This window comes from Pseudophryne corroboree, chromosome 3 (genome assembly GCF_028390025.1).
Source record: "Pseudophryne corroboree isolate aPseCor3 chromosome 3, aPseCor3.hap2, whole genome shotgun sequence".
Classification (NCBI taxonomy): domain Eukaryota; kingdom Metazoa; phylum Chordata; class Amphibia; order Anura; family Myobatrachidae; genus Pseudophryne; species Pseudophryne corroboree.
Genome location: NC_086446.1, coordinates 116,470,901 through 116,479,638, shown reverse-complemented (window position 1 = coordinate 116,479,638; position 8,738 = coordinate 116,470,901). Strand labels below are relative to the sequence as shown.

General features: G+C 41.3%; 31 non-coding genes and 8 pseudogenes across 31 annotated transcripts in view; all 39 read left to right on the top strand.

Moving 5' to 3' along the window:
• Positions 1 to 118, top strand: part of LOC135066575 (5S ribosomal RNA) — a 119-nt gene extending 1 nt beyond the window's left edge. The window contains exon 1 of the ribosomal RNA XR_010252819.1: positions 1 to 118. This exon is cut by the window's left edge and continues 1 nt beyond it. This is a non-coding gene — a ribosomal RNA (5S ribosomal RNA).
• A 107-nt stretch (positions 119 to 225) lies between these two features.
• LOC135066130 (5S ribosomal RNA) lies at positions 226 to 344 on the top strand. Its single transcript, XR_010252386.1, has one exon. It is a non-coding gene; the product is annotated as a 5S ribosomal RNA (ribosomal RNA).
• Positions 345 to 451: 107 nt separating this feature from the next.
• On the top strand, positions 452 to 571 carry LOC134888818 (5S ribosomal RNA; annotated as a pseudogene).
• A 107-nt stretch (positions 572 to 678) lies between these two features.
• LOC135065470 (5S ribosomal RNA) lies at positions 679 to 797 on the top strand. The gene has a single exon (XR_010251752.1). It is a non-coding gene; the product is annotated as a 5S ribosomal RNA (ribosomal RNA).
• Positions 798 to 904: 107 nt separating this feature from the next.
• On the top strand, positions 905 to 1,023 carry LOC135063135 (5S ribosomal RNA). The gene has a single exon (XR_010249473.1). It is a non-coding gene; the product is annotated as a 5S ribosomal RNA (ribosomal RNA).
• A 107-nt stretch (positions 1,024 to 1,130) lies between these two features.
• On the top strand, positions 1,131 to 1,249 carry LOC135069929 (5S ribosomal RNA). Its single transcript, XR_010256107.1, has one exon. It is a non-coding gene; the product is annotated as a 5S ribosomal RNA (ribosomal RNA).
• A 107-nt stretch (positions 1,250 to 1,356) lies between these two features.
• On the top strand, positions 1,357 to 1,475 carry LOC134886907 (5S ribosomal RNA; annotated as a pseudogene).
• A 107-nt stretch (positions 1,476 to 1,582) lies between these two features.
• Positions 1,583 to 1,701, top strand: LOC134887847 (5S ribosomal RNA; annotated as a pseudogene).
• A 107-nt stretch (positions 1,702 to 1,808) lies between these two features.
• Positions 1,809 to 1,927, top strand: LOC135069270 (5S ribosomal RNA). The gene has a single exon (XR_010255456.1). It is a non-coding gene; the product is annotated as a 5S ribosomal RNA (ribosomal RNA).
• A 107-nt stretch (positions 1,928 to 2,034) lies between these two features.
• On the top strand, positions 2,035 to 2,153 carry LOC134901473 (5S ribosomal RNA). The gene has a single exon (XR_010174964.1). It is a non-coding gene; the product is annotated as a 5S ribosomal RNA (ribosomal RNA).
• Positions 2,154 to 2,260: 107 nt separating this feature from the next.
• LOC134888527 (5S ribosomal RNA) lies at positions 2,261 to 2,379 on the top strand (annotated as a pseudogene).
• A 107-nt stretch (positions 2,380 to 2,486) lies between these two features.
• On the top strand, positions 2,487 to 2,605 carry LOC135061479 (5S ribosomal RNA). Its single transcript, XR_010247858.1, has one exon. It is a non-coding gene; the product is annotated as a 5S ribosomal RNA (ribosomal RNA).
• A 107-nt stretch (positions 2,606 to 2,712) lies between these two features.
• Positions 2,713 to 2,831, top strand: LOC135060630 (5S ribosomal RNA). The gene has a single exon (XR_010247023.1). It is a non-coding gene; the product is annotated as a 5S ribosomal RNA (ribosomal RNA).
• Positions 2,832 to 2,938: 107 nt separating this feature from the next.
• On the top strand, positions 2,939 to 3,057 carry LOC134901885 (5S ribosomal RNA). Its single transcript, XR_010175361.1, has one exon. It is a non-coding gene; the product is annotated as a 5S ribosomal RNA (ribosomal RNA).
• Positions 3,058 to 3,164: 107 nt separating this feature from the next.
• On the top strand, positions 3,165 to 3,283 carry LOC135068906 (5S ribosomal RNA). The gene has a single exon (XR_010255097.1). It is a non-coding gene; the product is annotated as a 5S ribosomal RNA (ribosomal RNA).
• Positions 3,284 to 3,390: 107 nt separating this feature from the next.
• On the top strand, positions 3,391 to 3,509 carry LOC135063778 (5S ribosomal RNA). The gene has a single exon (XR_010250101.1). It is a non-coding gene; the product is annotated as a 5S ribosomal RNA (ribosomal RNA).
• A 107-nt stretch (positions 3,510 to 3,616) lies between these two features.
• LOC134889933 (5S ribosomal RNA) lies at positions 3,617 to 3,735 on the top strand (annotated as a pseudogene).
• Positions 3,736 to 3,842: 107 nt separating this feature from the next.
• LOC135061305 (5S ribosomal RNA) lies at positions 3,843 to 3,961 on the top strand. Its single transcript, XR_010247690.1, has one exon. It is a non-coding gene; the product is annotated as a 5S ribosomal RNA (ribosomal RNA).
• Positions 3,962 to 4,068: 107 nt separating this feature from the next.
• On the top strand, positions 4,069 to 4,187 carry LOC134899572 (5S ribosomal RNA). Its single transcript, XR_010173227.1, has one exon. It is a non-coding gene; the product is annotated as a 5S ribosomal RNA (ribosomal RNA).
• A 107-nt stretch (positions 4,188 to 4,294) lies between these two features.
• On the top strand, positions 4,295 to 4,413 carry LOC134899561 (5S ribosomal RNA). Its single transcript, XR_010173222.1, has one exon. It is a non-coding gene; the product is annotated as a 5S ribosomal RNA (ribosomal RNA).
• Positions 4,414 to 4,520: 107 nt separating this feature from the next.
• Positions 4,521 to 4,639, top strand: LOC134885485 (5S ribosomal RNA). The gene has a single exon (XR_010169597.1). It is a non-coding gene; the product is annotated as a 5S ribosomal RNA (ribosomal RNA).
• Positions 4,640 to 4,746: 107 nt separating this feature from the next.
• LOC135064748 (5S ribosomal RNA) lies at positions 4,747 to 4,865 on the top strand. The gene has a single exon (XR_010251049.1). It is a non-coding gene; the product is annotated as a 5S ribosomal RNA (ribosomal RNA).
• Positions 4,866 to 4,972: 107 nt separating this feature from the next.
• On the top strand, positions 4,973 to 5,092 carry LOC134891964 (5S ribosomal RNA; annotated as a pseudogene).
• Positions 5,093 to 5,199: 107 nt separating this feature from the next.
• Positions 5,200 to 5,318, top strand: LOC135064747 (5S ribosomal RNA). Its single transcript, XR_010251048.1, has one exon. It is a non-coding gene; the product is annotated as a 5S ribosomal RNA (ribosomal RNA).
• A 107-nt stretch (positions 5,319 to 5,425) lies between these two features.
• On the top strand, positions 5,426 to 5,544 carry LOC135068714 (5S ribosomal RNA). The gene has a single exon (XR_010254907.1). It is a non-coding gene; the product is annotated as a 5S ribosomal RNA (ribosomal RNA).
• A 107-nt stretch (positions 5,545 to 5,651) lies between these two features.
• Positions 5,652 to 5,770, top strand: LOC134888526 (5S ribosomal RNA; annotated as a pseudogene).
• Positions 5,771 to 5,877: 107 nt separating this feature from the next.
• Positions 5,878 to 5,996, top strand: LOC135061478 (5S ribosomal RNA). The gene has a single exon (XR_010247857.1). It is a non-coding gene; the product is annotated as a 5S ribosomal RNA (ribosomal RNA).
• Positions 5,997 to 6,103: 107 nt separating this feature from the next.
• Positions 6,104 to 6,222, top strand: LOC135070247 (5S ribosomal RNA). The gene has a single exon (XR_010256418.1). It is a non-coding gene; the product is annotated as a 5S ribosomal RNA (ribosomal RNA).
• Positions 6,223 to 6,329: 107 nt separating this feature from the next.
• Positions 6,330 to 6,448, top strand: LOC134901884 (5S ribosomal RNA). The gene has a single exon (XR_010175360.1). It is a non-coding gene; the product is annotated as a 5S ribosomal RNA (ribosomal RNA).
• A 107-nt stretch (positions 6,449 to 6,555) lies between these two features.
• Positions 6,556 to 6,674, top strand: LOC135068905 (5S ribosomal RNA). The gene has a single exon (XR_010255096.1). It is a non-coding gene; the product is annotated as a 5S ribosomal RNA (ribosomal RNA).
• Positions 6,675 to 6,781: 107 nt separating this feature from the next.
• LOC135067269 (5S ribosomal RNA) lies at positions 6,782 to 6,900 on the top strand. Its single transcript, XR_010253489.1, has one exon. It is a non-coding gene; the product is annotated as a 5S ribosomal RNA (ribosomal RNA).
• Positions 6,901 to 7,007: 107 nt separating this feature from the next.
• LOC135069951 (5S ribosomal RNA) lies at positions 7,008 to 7,126 on the top strand. Its single transcript, XR_010256128.1, has one exon. It is a non-coding gene; the product is annotated as a 5S ribosomal RNA (ribosomal RNA).
• A 107-nt stretch (positions 7,127 to 7,233) lies between these two features.
• LOC135067417 (5S ribosomal RNA) lies at positions 7,234 to 7,352 on the top strand. Its single transcript, XR_010253633.1, has one exon. It is a non-coding gene; the product is annotated as a 5S ribosomal RNA (ribosomal RNA).
• A 107-nt stretch (positions 7,353 to 7,459) lies between these two features.
• On the top strand, positions 7,460 to 7,578 carry LOC134899549 (5S ribosomal RNA). The gene has a single exon (XR_010173219.1). It is a non-coding gene; the product is annotated as a 5S ribosomal RNA (ribosomal RNA).
• Positions 7,579 to 7,685: 107 nt separating this feature from the next.
• On the top strand, positions 7,686 to 7,804 carry LOC134899537 (5S ribosomal RNA). The gene has a single exon (XR_010173209.1). It is a non-coding gene; the product is annotated as a 5S ribosomal RNA (ribosomal RNA).
• Positions 7,805 to 7,911: 107 nt separating this feature from the next.
• LOC134885484 (5S ribosomal RNA) lies at positions 7,912 to 8,030 on the top strand. Its single transcript, XR_010169596.1, has one exon. It is a non-coding gene; the product is annotated as a 5S ribosomal RNA (ribosomal RNA).
• Positions 8,031 to 8,137: 107 nt separating this feature from the next.
• On the top strand, positions 8,138 to 8,256 carry LOC135064745 (5S ribosomal RNA). The gene has a single exon (XR_010251046.1). It is a non-coding gene; the product is annotated as a 5S ribosomal RNA (ribosomal RNA).
• A 107-nt stretch (positions 8,257 to 8,363) lies between these two features.
• On the top strand, positions 8,364 to 8,483 carry LOC134891963 (5S ribosomal RNA; annotated as a pseudogene).
• Positions 8,484 to 8,590: 107 nt separating this feature from the next.
• Positions 8,591 to 8,709, top strand: LOC134885863 (5S ribosomal RNA). Its single transcript, XR_010169966.1, has one exon. It is a non-coding gene; the product is annotated as a 5S ribosomal RNA (ribosomal RNA).
• The last annotated feature ends 29 nt before the right edge of the window (positions 8,710 to 8,738 follow it).

The window sequence follows — 8,738 nt, the reverse complement described above, 5'->3', positions numbered from 1 at the left end:
TCTACAGCCACACCATACTGGATACGCCCAATCTCATCTGATCTTGGAAGCTAAGCAGTGTTGGGCCTGGTTAGTACTTGGATGGGAGACCACCTGGGAATACAAGGTGCTGTTGATATTTTTATACTGCCAACACCGTTCTGTTGATGCATTCCATTTTAAAATGTATTCATTTGTGAACCAGTAGTTAGAAGTAGAAAAGTTCTAAAAGAAACCACAAAGCTCATCTACAGCCACACCACACTGGATACGCCCAATCTCATCTGATCTTGGAAGCTAAGCAGTGTTGGGCCTGGTTAGTACTTGGATGGGAGACCACCTGGGAATACAAGGTGGTGTAGATAATTTTATACTGCCAACACCGTTCTGTTGATGCATTCAATTTTAAAACGTATTCATTTATGAACCAGTAGTTAGAAGTAGAAAAGTTCTAACAGAAACCACAAAGCTCATCTACAGCCACACCACACTGGATATGCCCAATCTCATCTGATCTTGGAAGCTAAGCAGTGTTGGGCCTGGTTAGTACTTTGTATGGGAGACCACCTGGGAATACAAGGTGCTGTAGATATTTTTATACTGCCAACACCGTTCTGTTGATGCATTCCATTTTGAAACGTATTCATTTATGAACCAGTAGTTAGAAGTAGAAAAGTTCTAACAGAAACCACAAAGGTCATCTACAGCCACACCACACTGGATACGCCCAATCTCATCTGATCTAGGAAGCTAAGCAGTGTTGGGCCTGGTTAGTACTTGGATGGGAGACCACCTGGGAATACAAGGTGCTGTAGATATTTTTATACTACCAACACCGTTCTGTTGATGCATTCCATTTTCAAATGTATTCATTTATGAACCAGTAGTTAGAAGTAGAAAAGTTCTAACAGAAACCATAAAGCTCATCTACAGCCACACCACACTGGATACGCCCAATCTCATCTGATCTTGGAAGCTAAGCAGTGTTGGTCCTGGTTAGTACTTGGATGGGAGACCACCTGGGAATACAAGGTGCTGTAGATATTTTTATACTACCAACACCGTTCTGTTGATGCATTCCATTTTCAAACGTATTCATTTATGAACCAGTAGTTAGAAGTATAAAAGTTCTAACAGAAACCACAAAGCTCATCTACAGCCACACCACACTGGATACGCCCAATCTCATCTGATCTTGGAAGCTAAGCAGTGTTGGGCCTGGTTAGTACTTGGATCGGAGACCACCTGGGAATACAAGGTGCTGTAGATAATTTTATACTGCCAACACCGTTCTGTTGATGCATTCCATTTTCAAACGTATTCATTTATGAACCAGTAGTTAGAAGTAGAAAAGTTCTAACAGAAACCACAACATTCATCTACAGCCACACCATACTGGATACGCCCAATCTCATCTGATCTTGGAAGCTAAGCAGTGTTGGGCCTGGTTAGTACTTGGATCGGAGACCACCTGGGAATACAAGGTGCTGTAGATAATTTTATACTGCCAACACCGTTCTGTTGATGCATTCAATTTTAAAACGTATTCATTTATGAACCAGTAGTTAGAAGTAGAAAAGTTCTAAAAGAAACCACAAAGCTTATCTACAGCCACACTACACTGGATACGCCCAATCTCATCTGATCTTGGAAGCTAAGCAGTGTTGGGCCTGGTTAGTACTTGGATGGGAGACCACCTGGGAATACAAGGTGGTGTAGTTAATTTTATACTGCCAACACCGTTCTGTTGATGCATTCAATTTTAAAACGTATTCATTTATGAACCAGTAGTTAGAAGTAGAAAAGTTCTAACAGAAAACACAACACTCATCTACAGCCACACCAGACTGGATACGCCCAATCTCATCTGATCTTGGAAGCTAAACAGTGTTGGGCCTGGTTAGTACTTGGATGGGAGACCACCTGGGAATACAAGGTGCTGTAGATATTTTTATACTGCCAACACCGTTCTGTTGATGCATTCCATTTTCAAACGTATTCATTTATGAACCAGTAGTCAGAAGTAGAAAAGTTCTAACAGAAACCACAAAGCTCATCTACAGTCACACCACACTGGATACGCCCAATCTCATCTGATCTTGGAAGCTAAGCAGTGTTGGGCCTGGTTAGTACTTGGATGGGAGACCACCTGGGAATACAAGGTGCTGTAGATATTTTTATACTGCCAACACCGTTCTGTTGATGCATTCCATTTTCAAACGTATTCATTTATGAACCAGTAGTTAGAAGTAGAAAAGTTCTAACAGAAACCACAAAGCTCATCTACAGCCACACTGAACTGGATACGCCCAATCTCATCTGATCTTGAAAGCTAAGCAGTGTTGGGCCTGGTTAGTACTTGGATGGGAGACCACCTGGGAATACAAGGTGCTGTAGATATTTTTATACTGCCAACACCGTTCTGTTGATGCATTCCATTTACAAACTTATTCATTTATGAACCAGTAGTTAGAAGTAGAAAAGTTCTAACAGAAACCACAAAACTCATCTACAGCCACACCACACTGGATACGCCCAATCTCATCTGATCTTGGAAGCTAAGCAGTGTTGGGCCTGGTTAGTACTTGGATGGTAGACCACCTGGGAATACAAGGTGCTGTAGATATTTTTATACTGCCAACACCGTTCTGTTGATGCATTCAATTTTCAAATGTATTCATTTATGAACCAGTAGTTAGAAGTAGAAAAGTTCAAACAGAAACCACAAAGCTCATCTACAGCCACTCCACACTGGATACGCCCAATCTCATCTGATCTTGGAAGCTAAGCAGTGTTGGGCCTGGTTAGTACTTGGATGGGAGACCACCTGGGAATACAAGGTGCTGTAGATATTTTTATACTGCCAACACCGTTCTGTTGATGCATTCCATTTTCAAACGTATTCATTTATGAACCAGTAGTTAGAAGTAGAAAAGTTCTAACCGAAAACACAAAGCTCATCTACAGCCACACCACACTGGATACGCCCAATCTCATCTGATCTTGGAAGCTAAGCAGTGTTGGGCCTGGTTAGTACTTGGATGGGAGACCACCTGGGAATGCAAGGTGCTGTAGATATTTTTATACTGCCAACACCGTTCTGTTGATGCATTCCATTTTCAAACGTATTCATTTATGAACCAGTAGTTAGAAGTAGAAAAGTTCTAACAGAAACCATAAAGCATATCTACAGCCACACCACACTGGATACGCCCAATCTCATCTGATCTTGGAAGCTAAGCAGTGTTGGGCCTGGTTAGTACTTGGATGGGAGTCCACCTGGAAATACAAGGTGCTGTAGATAATTTTATACTGCCAACACCGTTCTGTTGATGCATTCCATTTTAAAACATATTCATTTATGAACCAGTAGTTAGAAGTAGAAAAGTTCTAACAGAAACCACAAAGTTCATCTACAGCCACACCACATTGGATACGCCCAATCTCATCTGATCTTGGAAGCTAAGCAGTGTTGGGCCTGGTTAGTACTTGGATGGGAGTCCACCTGGGAATACAAGGTGCTGTAGATAATTTTATACTGCCAACACCGTTCTGTTGATGCATTCCATTTTAAAACGTATTCATTTATGAACCAGTAGTTAGAAGTAGAAAAGTTCTAACAGAAACCACAAAGTTCATCTACAGACACACCACATTGGATACGCCCAAGCTCATCTGATCTTGGAAGCTAAGCAGTGTTGGGCCTGGTTAGTACTTGGGTGGGAGACCACCTGGGAATACAAGGTGCTGTAGATATTTTTATACTGCCAACACCGTTCTGTTGATGCATTCCATTTTCAAACGTATTTATTTATGAACCAGTAGTTAGAAGTAGAAAAGTTCTAACAGAAACCATAAAACTCATCTACAGCCACACCATACTGGATACGCCCAATCTCATCTGATCTTGGAAGCTAAGCAGTGTTGGGCCTGTTTAGTACTTGGATGGGAGACCACCTGGGAATACAAGGTGCTGTAGATATTTTTATACTGCCAACACCGTTCTGTTGATGCATTCCATTTTCAAACGTATTCATTTATGAACCAGTAGTTAGAAGTAGAAAAGTTCTAACAGAAACCACAAAGCTCATCTACAGCCACACCACACTGGATACGCCCAATCTCATCTGATCTTGGAAGCTAAGCAGTGTTGGGCCTGGTTAGTACTTGGATGGGAGACCACCTGGGAATACAAGGTGCTGTAGATATTTTTATACTGACAACACCGTTCTGTTGATGCATTCCATTTTCAAATGTATTCATTTATGAACCAGTAGTTAGAAGTAGAAAAGTTCTAACAGAAACTGCAAAGCTCATCTACAGCCACACCACACTGGATACGCCCAATCTCATCTGATCTTGGAAGCTAAGCAGTGTTGGGCCTGGTTAGTACTTGGATGGGAGACCACCTGGGAATACAAGGTGCTGTAGATATTTTTATACTGCCAACACCGTTCTGTTGATGCATTCCATTTTCAAATGTATTCATTTATGAAACAGTAGTTAGAAGTAGAAAAGTTCTAACAGAAACCACAAAGCTCATCTACAGCCACACCACACTGGATATGCCCAATCTCATCTGATCTTGGAAGCTAAGCAGTGTTGGGCCTGGTTAGTACTTGGATTGGAGACCACCTGGGAATACAAGGTGCTGTAGATAATTTTATACTGCCAACACCGTTCTGTTGATGCATTCCATTTTAAAATGTATTCATTTATGAACCAGTAGTTAGAAGTAGAAAAGTTCTAACAGAAACCAGAAAGTTCATCTACAGCAACACCACACTGGATACGCCCAATCTCATCTGATCTTGGAAGCTAAGCAGTGTTGGGCCTGGTTAGTACTTGGATGGGATACCACCTGGGAATACAAGGTGCTGTAGATATTTTTATACTACCAACACCGTTCTGTTGATGCATTCCATTTTCAAACGTATTCATTTATGAACCAGTAGTTAGAAGTAGAAAAGTACTAACAGAAACCATAAAGCTCTTCTACAGCCACACCACACTGGATATGCCCAATCTCATCTGATCTTGGAAGCTAAGCAGTGTTGGTCCTGGTCAGTACTTGGATGGGAGACCACCTGGGAATACATAGGTGCTGTAGATATTTTTATACTGCCAACACTGTTCTGTTGTTGCATTCCATTTTAAAATGTATTCATTTATGAACCAGTAGTTAGAAGTAGAAAAGTTCTAACAGAAACCAGAAAGTTCATCTACAGCAACACCACACTGGATACGCCCAATCTCATCTGATCTTGGAAGCTAAGCAGTGTTGGGCCTGGTTAGTACTTGGATGGGATACCACCTGGGAATACAAGGTGCTGTAGATATTTTTATACTACCAACACCGTTCTGTTGATGCATTCCATTTTCAAACGTATTCATTTATGAACCAGTAGTTAGAAGTAGAAAAGTACTAACAGAAACCATAAAGTTCATCTACAGCCACACCACATTGGATACGCCCAAGCTCATCTGATCTTGGAAGCTAAGCAGTGTTGGGCCTGGTTAGTACTTGGATGGGAGACCACCTGGGAATACAAGGTGCTGTAGATATTTTTATACTGCCAACACCGTTCTGTTGATGCATTCCATTTTCAAACGTATTCATTTATGAACCAGTAGTTAGAAGTAGAAAAGTTCTAACAGAAACCACAAAGCTCATCTACAGCCACACTGAACTGGATACGCCCAATCTCATCTGATCTTGAAAGCTAAGCAGTGTTGGGCCTGGTTAGTACTTGGATGGGAGACCACCTGGGAATACAAGGTGCTGTAGATATTTTTATACTGCCAACACCGTTCTGTTGATGCATTCCATTTACAAACTTATTCATTTATGAACCAGTAGTTAGAAGTAGAAAAGTTCTAACAGAAACCACAAAACTCATCTACAGCCACACCACACTGGATACGCCCAATCTCATCTGATCTTGGAAGCTAAGCAGTGTTGGGCCTGGTTAGTACTTGGATGGTAGACCACCTGGGAATACAAGGTGCTGTAGATAATTTTATACTGCCAACACCGTTCTGTTGATGCATTCAATTTTCAAATGTATTCATTTATGAACCAGTAGTTAGAAGTAGAAAAGTTCAAACAGAAACCACAATGCTCATCTACAGCCACTCCACACTGGATACGCCCAATCTCATCTGATCTTGGAAGCTAAGCAGTGTTGGGCCTGGTTAGTACTTGGATGGGAGACCACCTGGGAATACAAGGTGATGTAGATATTTTTATACTGCCAACACCGTTCTGTTGATGCATTCCATTTTCAAACGTATTCATTTATGAACCAGTAGTTAGAAGTAGAAAAGTTCTAACCGAAAACACAAAGCTCATCTACAGCCACACCACACTGGATACGCCCAATCTCATCTGATCTTGGAAGCTAAGCAGTGTTGGGCCTGGTTAGTACTTGGATGGGAGACCACCTGGGAATGCAAGGTGCTGTAGATATTTTTATACTGCCAACACCGTTCTGTTGATGCATTCCATTTTCAAACGTATTCATTTATGAACCAGTAGTTAGAAGTAGAAAAGTTCTAACAGAAACCATAAAGCATATCTACAGCCACACCACACTGGATACGCCCAATCTCATCTGATCTTGGAAGCTAAGCAGTGTTGGGCCTGGTTAGTACTTGGATGGGAGTCCACCTGGAAATACAAGGTGCTGTAGATAATTTTATACTGCCAACACCGTTCTGTTGATGCATTCCATTTTAAAACATATTCATTTATGAACCAGTAGTTAGAAGTAGAAAAGTTCTAACAGAAACCACAAAGTTCATCTACAGCCACACCAGACTGGATACACCCAATCTCATCTGATCTTGGAAGCTAAGCAGTGTTGGGCCTGGTTAGTACTTGGATGGGAGTCCACCTGGGAATACAAGGTGCTGTAGATAATTTTATACTGCCAACACCGTTCTGTTGATGCATTCCATTTTAAAACGTATTCATTTATGAACCAGTAGTTAGAAGTAGAAAAGTTCTAACAGAAACCACAAAGTTCATCTACAGCCACACCACATTGGATACGCCCAAGCTCATCTGATCTTGGAAGCTAAGCAGTGTTGGGCCTGGTTAGTACTTGGGTGGGAGACCACCTGGGAATACAAGGTGCTGTAGATATTTTTATACTGCCAACACCGTTCTGTTGATGCATTCCATTTTCAAACGTATTTATTTATGAACCAGTAGTTAGAAGTAGAAAAGTTCTAACAGAAACCATAAAACTCATCTACAGCCACACTATACTGGATACGCCCAATCTCATCTGATCTTGGAAGCTAAGCAGTGTTGGGCCTGTTTAGTACTTGGATGGGAGACCACCTGGGAATACAAGGTGCTGTAGATATTTTTATACTGCCAACACCGTTCTGTTGATGCATTCCATTTTCAAACGTATTCATTTATGAACCAGTAGTTAGAAGTAGAAAAGTTCTAACAGAAACCACAAAGCTCATCTACAGCCACACCACACTGGATACGCCCAATCTCATCTGATCTTGGAAGCTAAGCAGTGTTGGGCCTGGTTAGTACTTGGATGGGAGACCACCTGGGAATACAAGGTGCTGTAGATATTTTTATACTGACAACACCGTTCTGTTGATGCATTCCATTTTCAAATGTATTCATTTATGAACCAGTAGTTAGAAGTAGAAAAGTTCTAACAGAAACTGCAAAGCTCATCTACAGCCACACCACACTGGATACGCCCAATCTCATCTGATCTTGGAAGCTAAGCAGTGTTGGGCCTGGTTAGTACTTGGATGGGAGACCACCTGGGAATACAAGGTGCTGTAGATATTTTTATACTGCCAACACCGTTCTGTTGATGCATTCCATTTTCAAATGTATTCATTTATGAAACAGTAGTTAGAAGTAGAAAAGTTCTAACAGAAACCACAAGGCTCATCTACAGCCACACCACACTGGATATGCCCAATCTCATCTGATCTTGGAAGCTAAGCAGTGTTGGGCCTGGTTAGTACTTGGATTGGAGACCACCTGGGAATACAAGGTGCTGTAGATAATTTTATACTGCCAACACCGTTCTGTTGATGCATTCCATTTTAAAATGTATTCATTTATGAACCAGTAGTTAGAAGTAGAAAAGTTCTAACAGAAACCAGAAAGTTCATCTACAGCAACACCACACTGGATACGCCCAATCTCATCTGATCTTGGAAGCTAAGCAGTGTTGGGCCTGGTTAGTACTTGGATGGGATACCACCTGGGAATACAAGGTGCTGTAGATATTTTTATACTACCAACACCGTTCTGTTGATGCATTCCATTTTCAAACGTATTCATTTATGAACCAGTAGTTAGAAGTAGAAAAGTACTAACAGAAACCATAAAGCTCTTCTACAGCCACACCACACTGGATATGCCCAATCTCATCTGATCTTGGAAGCTAAGCAGTGTTGGTCCTGGTCAGTACTTGGATGGGAGACCACCTGGGAATACATAGGTGCTGTAGATATTTTTATACTGCCAACACTGTTCTGTTGTTGCATTCCATTTTCAAACGTATTCATTTATGAACCAGTAGTTAGAAGTAGAAAAGTTCTAACAGAAACAACAAAGCTCATCTACAGCCACACCATACTGGATACGCCCAATCTCACCTGATCTTGGAAGCTAAGCAGTGTTGGGCTTAGTTAGTACTTGGATGGGAGACCACCTGGGAATACAAGGTGCTGTAGATATTTTTATACTGCCAACACCGTTCTGTTGA